This window comes from Cervus canadensis, chromosome 1 (assembly GCF_019320065.1).
Source record: "Cervus canadensis isolate Bull #8, Minnesota chromosome 1, ASM1932006v1, whole genome shotgun sequence".
Classification (NCBI taxonomy): domain Eukaryota; kingdom Metazoa; phylum Chordata; class Mammalia; order Artiodactyla; family Cervidae; genus Cervus; species Cervus canadensis.
Genome location: NC_057386.1, coordinates 120,285,366 through 120,303,094, shown reverse-complemented (window position 1 = coordinate 120,303,094; position 17,729 = coordinate 120,285,366). Strand labels below are relative to the sequence as shown.

At 45.3% G+C, this 17,729-nt stretch overlaps 1 long non-coding RNA gene across 6 annotated transcripts in view; it reads left to right on the top strand.

Annotated features, from left to right (window-relative positions):
- Nucleotides 1–17,729, top strand: part of LOC122423145 — a 58,800-nt gene that overhangs the window by 5,969 nt on the left and 35,102 nt on the right. For 5 of the 6 annotated variants that reach the window (XR_006264100.1, XR_006264099.1, XR_006264098.1 and 2 more), the window contains exon 2: nucleotides 14,001–14,108. This is a non-coding gene — a long non-coding RNA (uncharacterized LOC122423145). Of the gene's footprint in view, nucleotides 1–4,475; nucleotides 4,533–14,000; nucleotides 14,109–17,729 lie in introns of all 6 variants that reach the window. The other variant, XR_006264096.1, reaches the window with a different exon arrangement.

The window sequence follows — 17,729 nt, the reverse complement described above, 5'->3', positions numbered from 1 at the left end:
GCGGTTGCAAAGAGAAATCAGTTGAGACAGAGTGATCAGGAAGGCCTTCTACAAGGTGATGGCAGTTAGCCTGCATGATGAGAAGAAGCATATCAAAGAGGAGAGGGAATGGTGTTCTTCACAGTTGGACCCTCAAGTACAGAGGCCTGGTGGCCTTGATGATGGATGCATTGAATTGTTGATGACACTTAAAACCTTGTCTAATACTGTCTTTTTAGTAGTAGTAGTTATTAAAGCAATAGCCTCTCCTCCCAATGTGGTGGTCATTCACAAATTTGTTCACCAAATGTATCTGAATCTCTGCATTTCCTGGCCCCCCAGTACCTGAGTGGGGCATAAGAAGGGGGGAAGAGATGTGTCACTTCTGGACAGGAGATTTGATTAACTGTTTGGCACCCTCCAGAGCTCTCTGACTTTAGGAGGGAGATTGACAGTTTTGAAGATGATGGGTAATTCATTATCCTACCATAAGTGGCTACCATAAATGGAGCCAAGGTGGCTTGGGTCCTGCTGATCCAAGATCCGTATGTCAAGTGAGTGAAAGTAGTGTGTGAGAATAATCTCTAGTTGTTTTCAGTCACTGAGATTCTGAGGTTGGTTTTTACGGCAACATAATCTAACCTACAAATCACTGCAGATGGTGACTGCAGCCATGAAATTAAAAAACACTTGCTCCTTGGAAGAAAAGTAGTGACCAACCTAGACATCATATTAAAAAGCAGAGACGTTACTTTGCCAACAAAGTTCCATCTAGTCAAAGCTATGGTTTTTCCAGTAGTCATGTATGGATGTGAGAGTTGGACCATAAAGAAGGCTGAACGCCAAAGAATTGATGCTTTTGAACTGTGGTGCTGGAGAAGACTCTTGAGAGTCCTTTGCACTGCAAGGAGATCAAACCAGTCAATCCTAAAGGAAATCAATTGTGAATAGTCATTGGAAGGACTGATGATGAAGGTGTAGCTCCAATACTTTGGCCACCTCATGTGAAGAGCTGACTCATAGGAAAAGACCCTGATGCTGGGAAAGACTGAAAGCAGGAGGAGAAGGGGATGACAGAGGACAAAACGGTTGGATGGCATCACCAACTTGACGGACATGAGGTTTTGCAAGCTCTGGGAGATAGTGAAGGACAGGGAAGCCTGCAGACTGCGGGTCATGGGGTCACAAAGAGTCAGACACGATTGAGCAGCAGCAACAACAACCACCCTGACTGATGTACTCTCTTGCTGAGTACAACCTTACATCTTCCCACTGTAGTCCCTCTGCCCCTACTGGGTGAGAACACAATGCTTGGCTCAACCCCAAGCTGCTGACTGCGCAGAAAGATTCTCACACCTCTTTCATATGGGGCTGCGGGGAACCCAGAGGAGTTGTATGGGCAGCAGCAGCTCAAAGGAAACAGGAGGTTCCCAGGAGAAGCAGCTGCCTGCCTTAGCTCCCACTAGCTGGACATCCCCTCACCAGAGGCGTGGGCTCTGCAGTTCCTCCTACAGACTCACACTCCCGCCCCCAACTTCATGAATCCCCTGGACACGTCCTTCACAGGCTTAGGCAATCCCACTGTTGCCAACAAGCCTGAGCACTGCAGCCAGCGAGTCTTATCCCTGGACTGTGCAAGGCACCTCCAGGGTATTAGCGTTATTTATCTCTGGGATGGGAATAGATCATAAGGGCATCTGGTGATGGGAATGAAATGCCAGAGTGAGTTCAGAGCGGCGCTTTTCATCCTTCCAAACCAGACGTCTGCACGCCAAATGCTCCCAGGAGCCAGGCACCTAACCAAAATGAGTGAAGTGGGCCAGGTGGGGCCAGCAGCAACGTGGAGCATGTATGCCTCTTCTAAGGGCCACCACGGCTTGGGTCAGTGCTGCCAGACTCCCCAGTTCTTAGATCTCTGAACTCATAGAAATGATCTGGTTACAAAGTGTTTGCCCTTCACTGCTTCCCTTGTAGCTCCATCGGTAAAGAAACTGCCTGCAATGCAGGAGACCTGGGTTTGACCCCTGGGTTGGGAAGATCACCCCTAGAGAAGGAAATGACAACCCACTCCAGTATTCTTGCCTGGAGAATTCATTAACAGAGGAGCCTGCAGGCTACAGTCCAGGGGGCTGCAAGAGTTGGACACGGCTTAGCGACTCCACCACCACCGCCAAAAACTGCATAAACTCTGTGGTTCTCACTGGTGCCGTTTGCCAAATATTTCTGGAGGTGGCCCTGCCCAGGAACAAGATGGATGTGACCTTGAAGTTGGGCATGGTCATGTGACTCGTTGTGGCCAATGAAATGTCCCATCACTGCCAGGTGGAAACTATAAAAGCCAATGCAGCATCCCCTCCAGATTCTTCCCATTGCCTCAGTTACAATGGGAGCACTTGAAGTGATAAGAACTCTGCCTCAGTTCTTGAGTTACTGTAATAAACCAGCAAAGGAACCACCACTGACCCCACCACTGGCAGAAACACAGTGAACATGTTAGAAGAGCAAAAAGTAAATGTTATTTATGCTCCTAAAATGTGGGGGCTATTTGTTGCTGCAGTAACTTATGTTACTGCATGGTACAGTAATCATGCACTTAACCTGACTGATGCAAACACCAAACGGATAACACAAAACAAGTCTGTGGCCGTTTCTCTGATTTGCAATTTTGGATGAATTGCTTTTCTCCTCTTTTTCTCTTTCCTTGCTTCAAATGTTTCCTTCTTTCATAATCTCTCTTCATTTGGCTCATCCAGCAAACATTTATGGGGACTTCTATAAGGGAAAATCGCTCTAACATACCATAGTAACAACAGCAATAAAACCATAATTGTGAGATAGTGGAGGCTGTCCTCAAACAACTAGCCCAACTAGAGAAGCCCAACCTTTCTGGTCCACCAGGCAGAGGCAATGCAGAGCTCAAAGTAGACAGGCTGCAGAGGGTCTCCCAGCCCCGAACCCACTTTTCTAAACCCTGCCATGATTTCTTAGAGATTTCTTACAGATCAGAAGACTCTGATCTATAAGAAGCATACTAACTCTCAGGCCCCAAAATGACACCCTGTGACATTTTGCATAACACAGCCTCCAGGCAAACCAGTTTCCTTTGGTTTTATTGATTTTTCCTTGATTTTATTCCCTGCTTAGCTACTTATTCAATGTGGGACTTTACTCCTCAAGTTTCTTGTTGAATAGGGTCAAGCGCACCTCCAGTTTGGCAGAATTGTAATGAAGATCATGCAAAACATAGAGCAAGCCCCCAGGGGAACAGCCCATAGTTGGTGCTTACTTAATGGCAACTTTTGGGGAGACAGAGATATGGACAAAGTGAAGCAAAAGGGGTATTTGGCATAGCTTTAGATTAGAAGTTACAACTCTGTGGATATGAAGAGTTAAGCGTCTGGGTTCTGGAGCGTGGCTGCCTGTGTTAGAACCCTCTCATACCAGCTGTGAACTGTGAGCGATACTTGACCTCTCTGGGCCTCGGTTTTCTCATCTGTGAAACAGGAATGATAACAATAGCGTTTGATTTCCTAGGGTTGCTGCGCCAAGTGCCAGGCACGTAATAAAGATAAACGACACGTGAGACCTTTACGTTCTTATTATGTAAAAAGCTGACAGTAGCATGTCAAGTCCAGGTTGAAGAGTGGCCAGTGTGGTCTTGGGTGAAACCTCACTTCCCCAGGCTTCTGCAAAGAAGCCTCCTCCAGGTTGGCCCTCTGGAACTCACCTTTTGAAACAAGCACTTTACAGTGTCCCACAAGGCTTCATTGTTTTCCCCTCAGCAGGGAGCCCGTGTTCCTTCTGCGTGCGTGCACTCGACTTGGAAACACTTGGTTGCAGTCCCACTCGCAGGCTTTTCTTCCCTGGGACAGCATGGCAAGACTGCCTGGGAAACCCGATCTCCCCAACCCTCAGTTCTAATCGTGTTGTTTCTTAGATTCAGGCTCCCCTATAAATCATTTTTAATGACACTTTGAGAAGAAAGACGTCGCAAAGCAAATCTTACACGACGTTCTCATCACCAACGGCATTTAATATCCTAAATCATATGCTTTATGGCGTTGCATCGCGGGCCTCAGGCGGAATGAAGGCAGTCTATTATTTTTTGCTTCTGGTGCACCTCTTGTGTGCCTGAGGGTCACTCACTTTAGGGAATGCCTGGCGGTTATGCTTGGGGGATTTGTTTTGGGGGAAGTTAGGATGGTCGCACGGTCCAGCAGGAATCTGGGGGGACTTTTTTACACAATGAGGTGGCCTGTGCGGTGGTATCCAGAGCTGGTAATATGAGAAAGTTATGAGAATATAAGCCAGGCCTGATCTGGGGTTCCTCGCCATTCACCTGAGGGGCCCCTTCCCTTCCAGGGAAGTCGATATGGTGAAAATCAAACCAAAGCGACAGCAAATAAAAACAGGCCCTACCCCGCCTCTCCCCAAACCCCAGCCAGACTGGGTAAGAAGTGGGAACATCTATGCTCCAATTCACTTCCATCTGACAGATATTCATCTGGATGTTTCGATGTGCCTACAGTGTGCCTGGATGAGAACACACAGAGGTCAGTACCGTTCTCCTTAGCGTGCGTGTGAGTCACTCAGTCGTGTCTGACTCTTTGTAACCCCCCGGACCGTAGCCCACCAGGCTCCTCTGTCCATGTCCAGGCTTCCCTGTCCCAGGCAAGAATACTGGAGTGGGTAGTCATTCCTTCCTTTCGTGTGTGCACAGTCGCTCAGTCATCTCCTACTCTTTGCCACCCCGTGTAATGTAACTCAGCAGGCTCCTCTGTCCATGGGATTTTTCAGGCAAGAATACTAGAGTGGGTTGCCATTTCCTTCTCCAGCAATCTTCCTGACCCAGGGATCAAACTTGTGTCTCCTACGTTGTTAGGTGTTATTATTCCATTCCTTCCTTAGTGTAACACAATCTAATTCACCCATCAGTGTCGAAGCACCTACAACATGCAGGGAACTAGACCAGCTGCTGGCAGAGTGGCTGCCAGGGGACTGTCTCAAGCTACAGTCTTCAGAGAGTCAAACACACACACAAATCTGCAAGTGGTGAGATCAGAAGCTCCTGAATGCGCCTAGAACAGTGATACACCATTCACTTGTATAGTTAGCAAATGAATGGCTTGACCAAAGAACCAACAATAGAACAAAGTGCTCCGAATAACCCAAAAGTGCAAGACAAGTGTCTGCTTCCTTCCGACCCCTCCTTTCATTCCCAGACAGGTGCTGTAGGAAGGGGATCTGGCATAACATCTCCTCAAACTCACCCACCGTGAGGGGTCATTCACGTCTGCAAAGGAAATGTGTCAATGTTTCATGATAAGATATCTGGAAGACTTGCCTTCCTCTCCCACCTCTCACTTCCCAGGAATGAAACCACAGGAGGGACCTCTGTGTGCCTGGCACGTGTTCACTTGACCAAGAGGAGTGGCTGCCAGGAGGAAGGTGGCCTAATTCCTGGTCGCAGGAGGTACTCTGCCCTCCTGCTCTGACGCTGTGACTCCCGAAAGAGGGGTCGTGAGAATGTGAACATTAGCTGGGCTTCTGCCATGTGCAGACTCAGAACTCAGGCCTGTGCATGCATTGGCGCTGAGCAGTTCCTGAACCACAGTGGGGCTGGGAGCAGAAAATCAGGTGACAAGGGTAGTGTACTCAGCACAGTGCTGGAACCTACTAAATGCTTAGCAAAGGGCAGTTTCTTTGTCACAGCCTCAGTTACAAGTGAGGAAACAGAGGCTCGAAGAAGGGGAGAGAGGGAAGCAACTAAGAATGGAGGCTGGGGAGGTAATAGTATCCAGGACATGTGAATTTCCTGATCAGGGTAAGGAGCTTAGCCTAACACTGGAGCTGGGTAACGTTGGGTAAGTTATTTCACCCCTCTGAGATTCCAGTAGCAACAATAATAATAGATTGAATCATATAAAATTGCCAGTTTTATACTTAAGCAATGTTTGAATGTCAGCAATTTCATAAGCTTCAATTGAATAAAAAACATTCTCATAGTGCTCATGTGAAGATCGAAAGATACGTAAAAGCAGAAGACAGCACCCAGTAAATGATGATCCCTCAATACATGGAAGTTAGTTTAGTTACCGTCTCCATGGCTTTCTTGGAGAAAAGAAATGAGATTTATTCATATCAGCATCGGAAGCAAGGCCACTACCCTGTTTTCCACCCCTGGACAAGCCTGTGTTATGGGGGCCCCGTCTCCACCTCCAGGGGTTGGTGATATGGGATCAGCAATTTCCTCTGTCCAGCCACTTGGGTAAATGATTTACCAGCTGCCCTCAAAGCCCCCTTTCCACCACAGGGTAGAGCTCTCTAAGCCCAAGCACCCTCCTTTGAACCAGAACTCTGAAATTGTCGAGGGGAGCCCTCAGGGTTCTTTCTTTTCTTCTTGGGTGAGGGGGACCTGGGGGATGGTGCAGAGGGCAGGTGTGCATTACAGATCCGAGCATAATGAGGGGGAAAGAGGCCATTTCCAGAAGTCTGTGTTAATTAGAACTTGGCTTCCCCGAGGCTGAGTGTCGCTCAGAAACATCTTATCTTCATGTTCATCATTATCAGTTTCATTGATGTATCAACAGCAGCAGCAGCAGCTTTATACTTTTTTCTCATCAGCTACGGCTACTGATTCTTTTGTTCACTCCTCTCCTTCGTCCTCTTCCTTTTCTTCTTTTTCCTTCCCTTTCTCTTCCCCTCTTCCCCTCCTCTTCCTTCTTTTTCTTCTTCTTTTCTATCAGACAAAGCCACTGTACTCAAGACTCCCTTCCACATTCTGTTGCCATCTTCCTTTTCTGGGTCCTCATTCTACTTGGGATTTCTCCTCTCCCCCACTTCCATCAAGATTCAGCAATACCCAGAGCTTCAGACCTTCCCTGGTTCTACTGTCCCTTCACCCCTGCCACCCCTGCATCACAAAATCCTACCTACCCTGGATCCAGTGGACTCAGTGGCAGCCCCTAGATTAGAATCAATTATGGACTAATTAGTAGACTTAAACCTCAAAACCTGCAGCTGGGCAGGAATGATTGTAGAGCAGATTGAACCATTGTTGGGCTCTTCAGCAGGTAAGGGGAAGAGTTGAACAACAGATCTGAATGGAACAGCAGGGAACCCCCTACTGTCCTCAGTGCTGTTCTAACAAAACCAAACCAGAGAATACCTCAGAACTTGGGAGCATTTGCCTTGTTCATTCCCTTTAACCACCAGCTGCCAACACTCAACAGGGACTGGCTCCAGAAGTTCCATATATAATGTGGCCATAATTAACTGGGTCAGAATTAGCCCAGTGTGGACAAATCAAAGTGTTTTTCCATGGAGCAATGATGGTGATGTTGATGATTGTGTTAGTAATGATGATGGTGATGACAATAACAATGACGATGATGGTGATGGTGAGGAGGAAGAGACAAAAGACAGTGGTGATGGTGGTGGTGATGAGGTTGGTGATGATGACTGATAGCACTTACTCTGTCAGCCACTTGGATGATTTACATATATTACACCTTACAATCCTATCAGGTAAGGAGGTAAGGAAGTGATGAATAGTAGTCTCATTATATAGATGAAGAAAGCAAGAAAATTTCCCAGATCACAGAATTGGTAACTGGTGGAGCAGGGAAAGCCACTCAGCCCAGAAAGAATAATGGAAGCTAGTGTGAGAAACAGAGGTCAAATTCTGTCCAGGGTCCCAGTTCTAGACCTTTCTTCACCCTACTTAAACCTCTGCCCTTGGGTTCTTTGAGACACCCCATTCCCATTTTACTTAAGCTTCAGTTGATTTCTGCTACTTTCAGTCAGACAAGTGCTTGTAAATAGAGTCACTGAACTTTGTCTCCAAATAGAGCATGTGGTGATTCTTTTAATGTGACTTTGAGCCAGGGCTGGGATTAAGGCGAAACAAATGAGACATCTAGGGCACACAGTTTACGAAGGCACTCACTCTCAGGGTCAGGCAGGTGAGGGGAGCATTTGCACAGACCTGAGAGTGAGTGCTCCTTAAATTCTGCCACCTAGGCTCCTCGCTTCTTTCACTATAAACTCAGCGCTGCTTAAACTCCCTCTCCTTTTCTGCCATGGCTTACCCAGGTATAAAATGAAGACATTAAACCCAGGATTACAAAGAGCCATATTAGGTGTGATATTCTGATTCTCTGGCAAATAAATGACATACTTGCAACAAACCTCACATCCCACATCTGTGGCAGACATCACTAATCAATACTGGCTTCTTGATGAGCCTGGACATGTCCTCAGAATCCAACTCCACCTAGAGCCTTGAGGATCTACTGGTAAATATTTACAATTGGAAAATAAGAGGAAACTTCTCAAGGACACAAACAGGGTTTTACGTCTCTCTCTCTCTCCTGCACCTGAAATGGTACCTGATGCAGATGAAACACTGCATATATTTCCAATTCATGTATAAATTCAACTGAAACTTGAACAAGAACATGCATGGAGAACCACCTACACAGGCAACAGTTACTTCTTATATGAATACTCACACAAATGAGGATTTGCATGCACACACACACAGACACATACATACACACTTTCATGTACAATGTTTCACAGCCCATGTGTTCAGTGGGGCCAGATTAGGCTCCAAACAATGTAAAGATCATGTTCTGTCCAGCTCTCATAAACTTCAAAATAATCATTTAAAATCAAAGTGAGTCTGAAAATCTAAGAAGTTCTGGAATTTGTCACCATAATTCCCTTAACTTTTTTCAATATCAAATAGCGTCATTGAAAAAGGAGAGAGGGATTTGGTGTCTGTGACTTGCTCATACTCGGACCTGCCTTGGCACTTGTAGGTGATCTTGTAGCACTGATAACAGTCTCCTGTACATGTGAATGTGGACGTGTCCACACATGTTCACAGTTGCACCCTTAAGCTTACACCCATTCCCTATGCTTTGTTCACATACATATACATGAGCACACACATTCTGAACATGTTTGCACATGTGTCCCCTTATGCGTATGTATGTATGCATTTGGCAAGGCACATGTACTCACAATGCATAGGATGATGTTTGTATCCACCTAAATGTACATGCAAGTTTCCCAGGTGGCTCACTGGTAAAGAATCCGCCTGCCACTGCAGGAGGTGGAAGAGATGTGGGTTTGATCCCCGGGTCGGGAAGATCCCCAGGAGAAGGTAATGGCAACCCACTCCAGTATTTGTGCCTGAGAAATTCCATGGACAGAGAAGCCTGGCGGGCTACAGTCTGTGGAATCACAAAAGAGTTGGACACGACTTAGCGACTAAACAACAACGAATGTACACACACAGGCACAGATACCCAAGCACGCCCTTTTAGGTCCCCACTTGAGTGTAGTTGTACACGTACATGCACATGCATGCACATTCACACACACACACACAGATGCCCATATTCTCATGTGCACACACACATACCCATGTTCATACACACTGACACTGATACATGCAGACACACATTTTCCTACAATCACCCCCCCACACACACACACACACACAATCTGCCTTCCCTCCAACAGAAGGCCCTCAAGGCTGCTCCTCTGTGGGCCTGTGCTGTCAGGGAGCCTGGTAAGAATCATTGGGGCAGCTCGACAGTGATAACAATTTCCAGAGCCAACAGCAGAGAGCTTAATCCACAGTGAAAAGCTGACAGGGCCGGCGCCTCCGCGTGCTTCCTGCCAGCTCCTACTCACTCAGCCCAGCGTGGGGAGGTGGCAGACTCTCTGTGCCCTCCAGCCATGTCATCTCCTCTCTAATGATGCCAACGTTTTGACAAAGCTGAGCAACACAGCCGGTAGGTGTGAAGTTGGAATTAATTTTCTTTCGGAAGGTCAAGTGCATTAATGAGCTTTCAGCTGGCTGATATTGTTCTTTTCTTTTTGCAAGAGGAGAGAGAAGAAAAGGAGAAAGGGACACTTAACTGAAGCTGTTTTCTTCTTTCTCTCCTCCCTTCAGGAGTCTTGGCCCCTTTTCCAAAGCCCGATAAGGAGAGCCCTGTGGGCAGACAGATGGGCTCAGACTTGGCCTCCCACGGAACAGTTAATTCCCCTGCTGCACTAGGAAAGTCTCAGCCTTAGACCTGCCTTGAGGGACAGGGGATAAGTAAAGAAGAATCCAGTGTACATCTCAGCCTTTAAGACATTTGAGTAGATACAAAGATAGTAAAAATAAATGGGTTTCATTGTATATGCCATTCCTGATTGATTAGTAGTGGCTGCCTGGAGCTGTGTGGGGAAAGCAGTGACCACTGGAGCCTCTTCGGGCTCATTGGGCAGGAGGGTCCTGATTGATTAGTGATGTCTGCCTTGGGCATCATATATGGTGTAGCAGCATAAACAGAGGTTTTTTTTAAAAAAATACCAGAGCCATGAAAAAAAAAGAAATACCTAGAATCCAGAGGTATTTAAAAACAGAGCTATATATATATAGATATATATAAAGAAATACCTAGAATTCAACAGATTAAGAATAAACAGGAAATTCATTAAACAAGTATATTTAAAACCTAAGTGGAATAAAGTCCACAAGAAAACTTAGGGAAGAAGCTACATGTAAACAGAAATTGTAAATTAAAATGCCTTTAGGTACCAGGAAGGTGACATAAAGATTCTTGTGACCCAGATGGGGCTTCTGCTAAGCTCTAGAGTATAATTCTCATTTAAAGGATTGCTACTGTGTTCAACCAGTTCTTGCCATGGAAGAACCTGGTTGTGTTTTAGCACAGCCACCGAAAAAAAAATTTTTTGAGGGAAATAAAAAAAGTGAGTGATTTTTTAAGTGTGAAATTTTGTGATGTTTACTGTTTTCAACACTTTTTATTAAAAAAATATTCTGAAAAAAAATTATTCTGTAAGCTCCCAAATATTATGGATTTGTCTGGAAAGAGGCCAGTTTCGGCCTTTGGTTTTTTTTGTTGTATGTTTTTTTTTAATTTTTTTTAAGATTTATTTTTGATGTGGACCATTATTAAGGTCTTTACTGGATTTGTTGTGATATTGTTTATGTTCTGGATTTTTGGACATGAGGCATGTGGGATCTTAGCTCCCAGACCAGGCATCGAACCCACATCATTGGAAGTGAAGTTTTAACCATTAGACCACCAGGGAAGTCCCTCAGCCTCTTTTTAAAAGTTAAATGGGAGTATATGAGAAAGCTCTGGTAGGGTAATCAGTGTTGTCACTTACCTATTTTCCCCTCCAGAATTCACACTTGCTAAGGGCAGAGAGGGTGTGTGTGTGTGTGTGTGTGTGTGTGTGTGTGCAGACTCACTACTCTGCACCTGTGTGCTGACACACACTCATGCCCAATAACCACATATTAAATGAATAGATAAAAGGATCAAATCCAACCTTGACTTCTATAGAGCCATTCAGGGTGTCCAGATGTTTCCCAGGTTTCTAATGACAGTCACCACCTCTTCTTTAATTGTTGGAGATGAAGAGTGTTCTACCTTCCATGATAGGGATTGATCCTGTCAAGATTCCAGTTTGGGTTCTAGCCCTTCCTAGCCATGTGACTTTAGGCTAGTCACGTCACTTCTCTGAGTCCTAGTTTCCTCTCTCTTGTAACATGGGACTAGTAATAGCATCTGCCTCACAAAGCTATTGTTGAAAAATCAGGGGAACCTGCAGTTTTTCTGGTAAACCAGGAAAATTTTGAGAGGGAAAGGTGGCACAATAAATAACTGCCCTGGGACATTGAGTACAAGATATCCCAAGTCTCCAGGCTGTCTGGTCACTCCATGCCAACTAACCTCATCCACAGTGCCTGGCACATGGGGTTCCATACTGTTAGGTGACATCATGAGAAAACCGCCGTCAAATTTCTGCTTTTCTCTCTCTCTTACTCTTCTGCGATGTGGGGTGACAGAAGGAGCTTGGCTTCAAGGTTCTTGATTCTGTCACCTCACCTTTAGTTAAGCATCTGCTCAGAGGAGATGGTAGCTGAGTCACACATGGAAGATTGGTAATGATTTTGCCAGGCGATATATATAAAGATAGAGGAAGCTTTCAGACATAAAAAAAAAAAAAAGAACAGCTTAAACAGAAGTTTAGTGTCCAGCTCATGGGCTGTTGGGTATGGCCCAGTTGAAAGCAGATCATCAAGGACCACAGGTCCAAAAGGTTTGAGTCTGAGAAATCAGGCTCAGAAGATGGCATGTGTGGGCTTTTAATTTGTTAAATGTGTAATTAAAACCACATTTTTTAATCTGTTACATTACCCATAAGAGACCTGCCAAAAGAGGACTGTGTATCAAGACACCAACATGAGAACAACTAATTTTCCTGGGAAGACTCTCAAAGTCCAGTGACCCAATGACCAGATCATATTTTAAAATGATGTCATAAAAATTCCTTTATTAAAAAAGAGGTTAGGAGATAGCCACCACCACTCCCTTTTTTATTACCATTATTATAGAATGTCACCAGCCGAGAAGGCAAACGTTAGCAAAACAAGCCTCTAAAGAAAAGAAAGCCTCCTTTCTAATCTGGGAAAAACTCAGTGGGGTTTTAACTGAGATAAAGTTCCAGTCTCCCATCTCAGTGACCCTCCAGCAGTTGCTTTACAAGCATGACATTTGCTCACATCCATCCTCCGCATTCCGTTCATCTGTTCTTGTCTCCCAAACAGGAGGGACACTGACGGGGCAGATCCCCAGCTCAGTCATGATCAGAAACATCTGGGTGCTTCCCAAACCCTGCGCCTTCAGAGCAGGATGCCCCTGGGACCTGTCTGACTTGCTTTCTTCGAGCTCAGAAAGACACCTGCCCAGGAATCTGAGATTGCCATTCTTGTAAATTGCACCCCTTCCAGAGGCTTTTAAAAAATTATGTTTGTTTGTTTAGCTGCATCAGACCCCAGTCACAGCATGCGGGATGTTTTTAGTCGTGGCATGTGGGATCTTTAGTTGCAGCATGCAAACTCTCAGTTGAGGCATGTGGGACCTAGTTCCCTGACCAGGGATAGAACCCAGGCCCCCTGCATTGGGAGTGTGGAGTCTTAACCACTGAACCCCCAGGGAAGCCCCCACACCTCTTCTAGAAAGACAGCTTCTTGCACCCTGCTTAGCCATGGCTCGAGCTCCCCCTTCTCTTCCTGACAGTTGCAACCTGGTCAGAAGAGCTTACGCTGTATTTCATTCCATTCATGGCTCACCGAGAGCAAGTGTTTGATGAGCGTGTACTAAGTTGAGATTCTGTATTGCCAGAGTCCTGTCTCTGTATTAGCCCGACACTGTCTAGGCACTGGGGATGCAGCAGTGAACATGGCAAATCCTTGACCAGGTGGAGTCGCCATTCTCACACTAGATAAACTTCTCTCATTTATCTGCTTGGTGAGTTCCTCCTGTAAGACCAAAGATCCAGCTCAAAGACCTTGACTCACCACCCATCCAATTCATTCCTTGACCATTCTCCTTGGGGAAAAGCCAGCCCCATTCTTCTTCACCCTTGCTTCCCTGGCCTCTTTCATACCTGCAACATTCTGCCTCCGAGTATTGTGAATAGCCAGTGTGCCTGCCTAGTCATTAAAATGGGTAACTTGCTATTGAGAGCAGGCTCTGGGGTCTGATGGCCTGGGTTTGAAGCCTCTTTCCTCTACTTCTGTCTGTGTAAACTTGGGTAATTGACCTAGTTCTCTATGTCTCCAGTTGTTCATCTGTAAAATAGGAACCATAGCCACACTAACTCCTCGGGTTGGTGTGAGAATTAAAGGAGACAGTTGATAAGTCATGCATTATGCCCAATGTGTGGGGCATAGTAAAGGCTCAAAAATGTCAGCTATTTTTAGCCTTTTATTGGTGTTGAGAAAATACTAATTGATTACTGTGACAGATACTTCTTCTATCACTGGTGTGCCTGTAGGCATCTATACTTCCCAGCCTCTTTGCAATTAGGAAGAGTCATGTGATTAGTTGTGACCAAAGAAATACTAACAGAGGTAACATATGTTACTGCAAGGAAAGTTCCCTAGATAATACTATATAGTTTATTTTGTCCTGCTGCAGAAACCAAAGAACTCCACATGGTGAACTTCCTTCAACTTGGATCCCTGAGTGACTGCATGGATTCCTGAGTGACAGTATGGACCAATGAGTGACTGCAATGGACAGGAAGTATGTGTGAGAAATGAATATTTGTTAATTTAAGACACACAGGTTAGGGACTTCCCTTGTGGTCCAGCAGTTAAGACTCCACATTCCCAGTCCAGGGGGCACAGGTTTGATCCCTGGTTGGAGAACTAAGATTCCACATGATTCATGGGTAAAAAAGAAAAAGAAAAGATACAGATGTTAAGTGGTATGCTTAAATGGTATAAATTAAGTGGTATAAATCCAGAAGAACCTAGCATGCTTTAACTAATACAAGTACCAGCTATACTCCAGGCTCTAAGTCAGGCCCAGCAGTCACAGTCTTGAGTCAGAGTCATATTCATGGACTTGAAGGAGCTTGCATTTTGGAGACTACATATGCTTTTGCTTGAATGAATGAACAGTGACCACAGATGCTTAAGACCCAACCTTGTGGCTGCCTTTATGCCAGATACTCATGAACCTGAAGGCAGACTTTCACTTCCATCCCAGCAGCCCGGTATATGCCTGTGGGCACCTTTTGAAGTGAATGCTAGCCTCTTGGTGATTCTCTCCTTGGAGGAAACATCTTGCCTTCCTTCCAGGTACACCTAGGTACACATCACATGACCTTGCTCATCGGGTCCAGGGACAGTCATCAATAAGAGTCTTTCCTGGAAACTAATAACTAGTGAGAGGCAAGGCATGACAGTGGCAGCATGGAGGGGTAAAGGTCCATGAACCTCCCCCAGTGCAGACCCCAGAGCTGCCTTTTTCCCTTCCTTTCTGCATCTTTATTGTCCAGTATGCTGACATCCTGAGATACCTCCATGTCATCCTAACAAATGTCTTTTATTTTTCCTTAGCTAGCTGAAATTGACTTATGTAGTTTTTGACCAAAGGACCTTGAAAGTAAAAGTAGGTCAGTCGTGTCCGACTCTTTGCGACCTCATGGACTAGAGCCCGCCAGGCTCCTCTGTCCATGGAATTCTCCAGGCCAGTATACTGGAGTAGGTTGCCTTTCCCTCTCCAGGGGATCTTCCCAACCCAGGGATCGAACCCAGGTCTCCTGCATTGCAGGTGGATTTTTTACCGCCTGAGCCGGCAGGGAAGCCCAAAGGCCCTTACCTGTGTGTAACATGGGCACATAGCAGGACTTGGATTCATGCAAAGTGACCAAAAGTGACATGTCAGAGGAAAGAGGAGAGGAGAGGGGAAGTCAGGGAGATAGAGAAGAGAGAGAGGAGAGAGAGAAAAGGCTTGAAAATGCAAATGTCAAAAATGCTCCCCAGAAGATTCTGAAAAGCACCTCTAGTTAATGACCGTCGGAGGCTTCAGGATCTTAAAAACCCAGGTTCCAGTTTTGACATTACCCTTGCTTAGCTGTGTGACCTTAGGGTAAGGAGCTTCACTTCGCTGAACCTCTATTTTTCCATTTGGCAAATGAGTCCATAAAGCCATTCTGTCTTATTCTGAAGATATTATAAGGGATGCATGTGATGATACCTACTGTGGGTCCTGGCATGTATTAACCACCAGGGAAAACATGAAATTTCTTCTCTCCTCTCATCAGGGAACAGTACTTTGTTTCCTCCTGTCCTGCCTCCGTCAACCTTAAGAAGTCCAGAAAAGGGACTTTCCTGGTGGTCCAGTGGTTAAGAATCAGCCTTCCAATGCAAGGGATGCAAGTTCGATCCCTGGTCCAGAGCTAAGATCCCAGTGCTGTAGGGCAAGTAAGCTGACGTGCCACAACTAAGACTCAACACAGCCATATAAATACATATTAAAAAAAAAAAAAAAAGGCCAGAAAAGGTAAGAGAGTTCCTTTTGGAAAGGTCTGTTTTTTGGCAGCCAACTTTGAATTTCTCAGCTATTATTTGGAGCTCAAAGTTCACACATCTGTGATGGATGAGCAGGGAACACTAACACCTCGTTAGTGTCTGAAACCACTGGTTGGAATCGGGAGGGAGGACAGCCCAAGGTCCAGCACCTTCACCATGGAAATAATACACGCTCCCCCCAAAATGAAGAAAGGTGGGTGGGGAAGGGAGCCGCACAAATTATTGCAAGGAGTTATTTGACCTGCTTGAAAATTTGAATTGCTTGGTAATGGCCAACCTGTTGGGTGGTATTTTATTAACATGAATAGATTTTTACAGGATATTTCTCACATTGCTTTCCGAGAGTCTCAGGAATTCATTAAATATTAAGAGGTAGCACTCTGGATTGTTCAGTTAAAGATGCCCTCTGATGAGACTTCACACAAGTTAGAGACCTGGAGGAAGCATGCAGGCACAGAATAGATGTTTGCTGTCAGCCTTGGCAGAGGAGATAATAAAATAATAATAGCTGTGAATGTTTACTGGCTGCTTACTATGTGCCAGACCCTAAGCTAAGCACTTGACATTTTTTTTTTAATACACTTTGTAAAGAGGTATTATTAGCATCCCTGTTTTACAGATGGGGAAACTGAGGCATAGATTTCAAAGCTAGTGTGAAGGAGGAAGAAATGGAGACATATTAGCCAAGCTTTGAAGTTGGGTACATGAGGACTTGTCCAGATCTTCTTGCTAGCTCTGTGACCTCCAGAAAGTTACTAAGCTTTGCAGAGCCTCAACTGCTTCTTTTACAGACTGGAAAGTATCCCCATGTTACAGACAAGGAAATAGAGACCAAGGTCACGGAGCTAATAAATGGTATGTCCAGAACTCATTCAGTGGTCTTGGGTTCAGTCCTATTGTTTATTGGTACCTGATGAACAACTCCAGAATTCAGTGGTTTAAAGCAGACACCTCATTTTGCACATGATATTATAGGCAAGAATTTGGGAAAGGTTCAGCTGGGTGGTTCACCTATGATCCGCATGGAATTAGCTAGGGATCCACTTTCAAGATGCCTTTTAATACTCCCATGCACTTCACCTTCTCCATATGGCATCTCATCCTCCAGATCCTCAGCATTTGGCTTGGGCTTCCTCACAACACGGTGGTGTAGAGTCACTGGACTCCTTACCAGGGTAGTTGGTTTGCCCCAAAATGAATGTTCCAAGAGACGAAAAGTGGAAGTGTCCTTTGAACCATAATCTGTTGGTCAAAGCAGTAACATACCACTACTCTCTCCGGATTCAAGGGGAATAGACATAAGCCCCCACCTCTCAATGGAAGGAATGTCAAAGAATTTATATCCATTTTAATCTGTCTCATTGATATATAAGTGAAAGTGAAAGTCACTCAGTTGTGTCCGACTCTTTGTGACCCCATGGACTATACAATCCATGGAATTCTCCAGGCCAGAATACTGGAGTGGGTTGCCTTTCCTTCCTCCAGGGGGTCTTCCCAACTCAGGGATCAAACCCAGGTCTCCCATATTGCAGGCGGATTTTTTACCAGCTGAGCTACAAGGGAAGCCCTATTGACATTATAAGAAGCCAGTAAATGATAACTCTTACTTAGAAAATACATCTATAAAATAGAGCAACTAATAGCTACCAACCCACCCACCCAAGGTTATTAGGAGGATTAAATTCATGAATGTAGAATTCAATGCCAGATACTTGGCAAAAAGCGGGTACAGAATGAGACTAGGTTCCCTCCCCCTAGTGACTACTGGGACCCCCCAGCCAGGGAGGTAATGTTATCTCAAGTTTAGGGGTACAAGATAAATTAT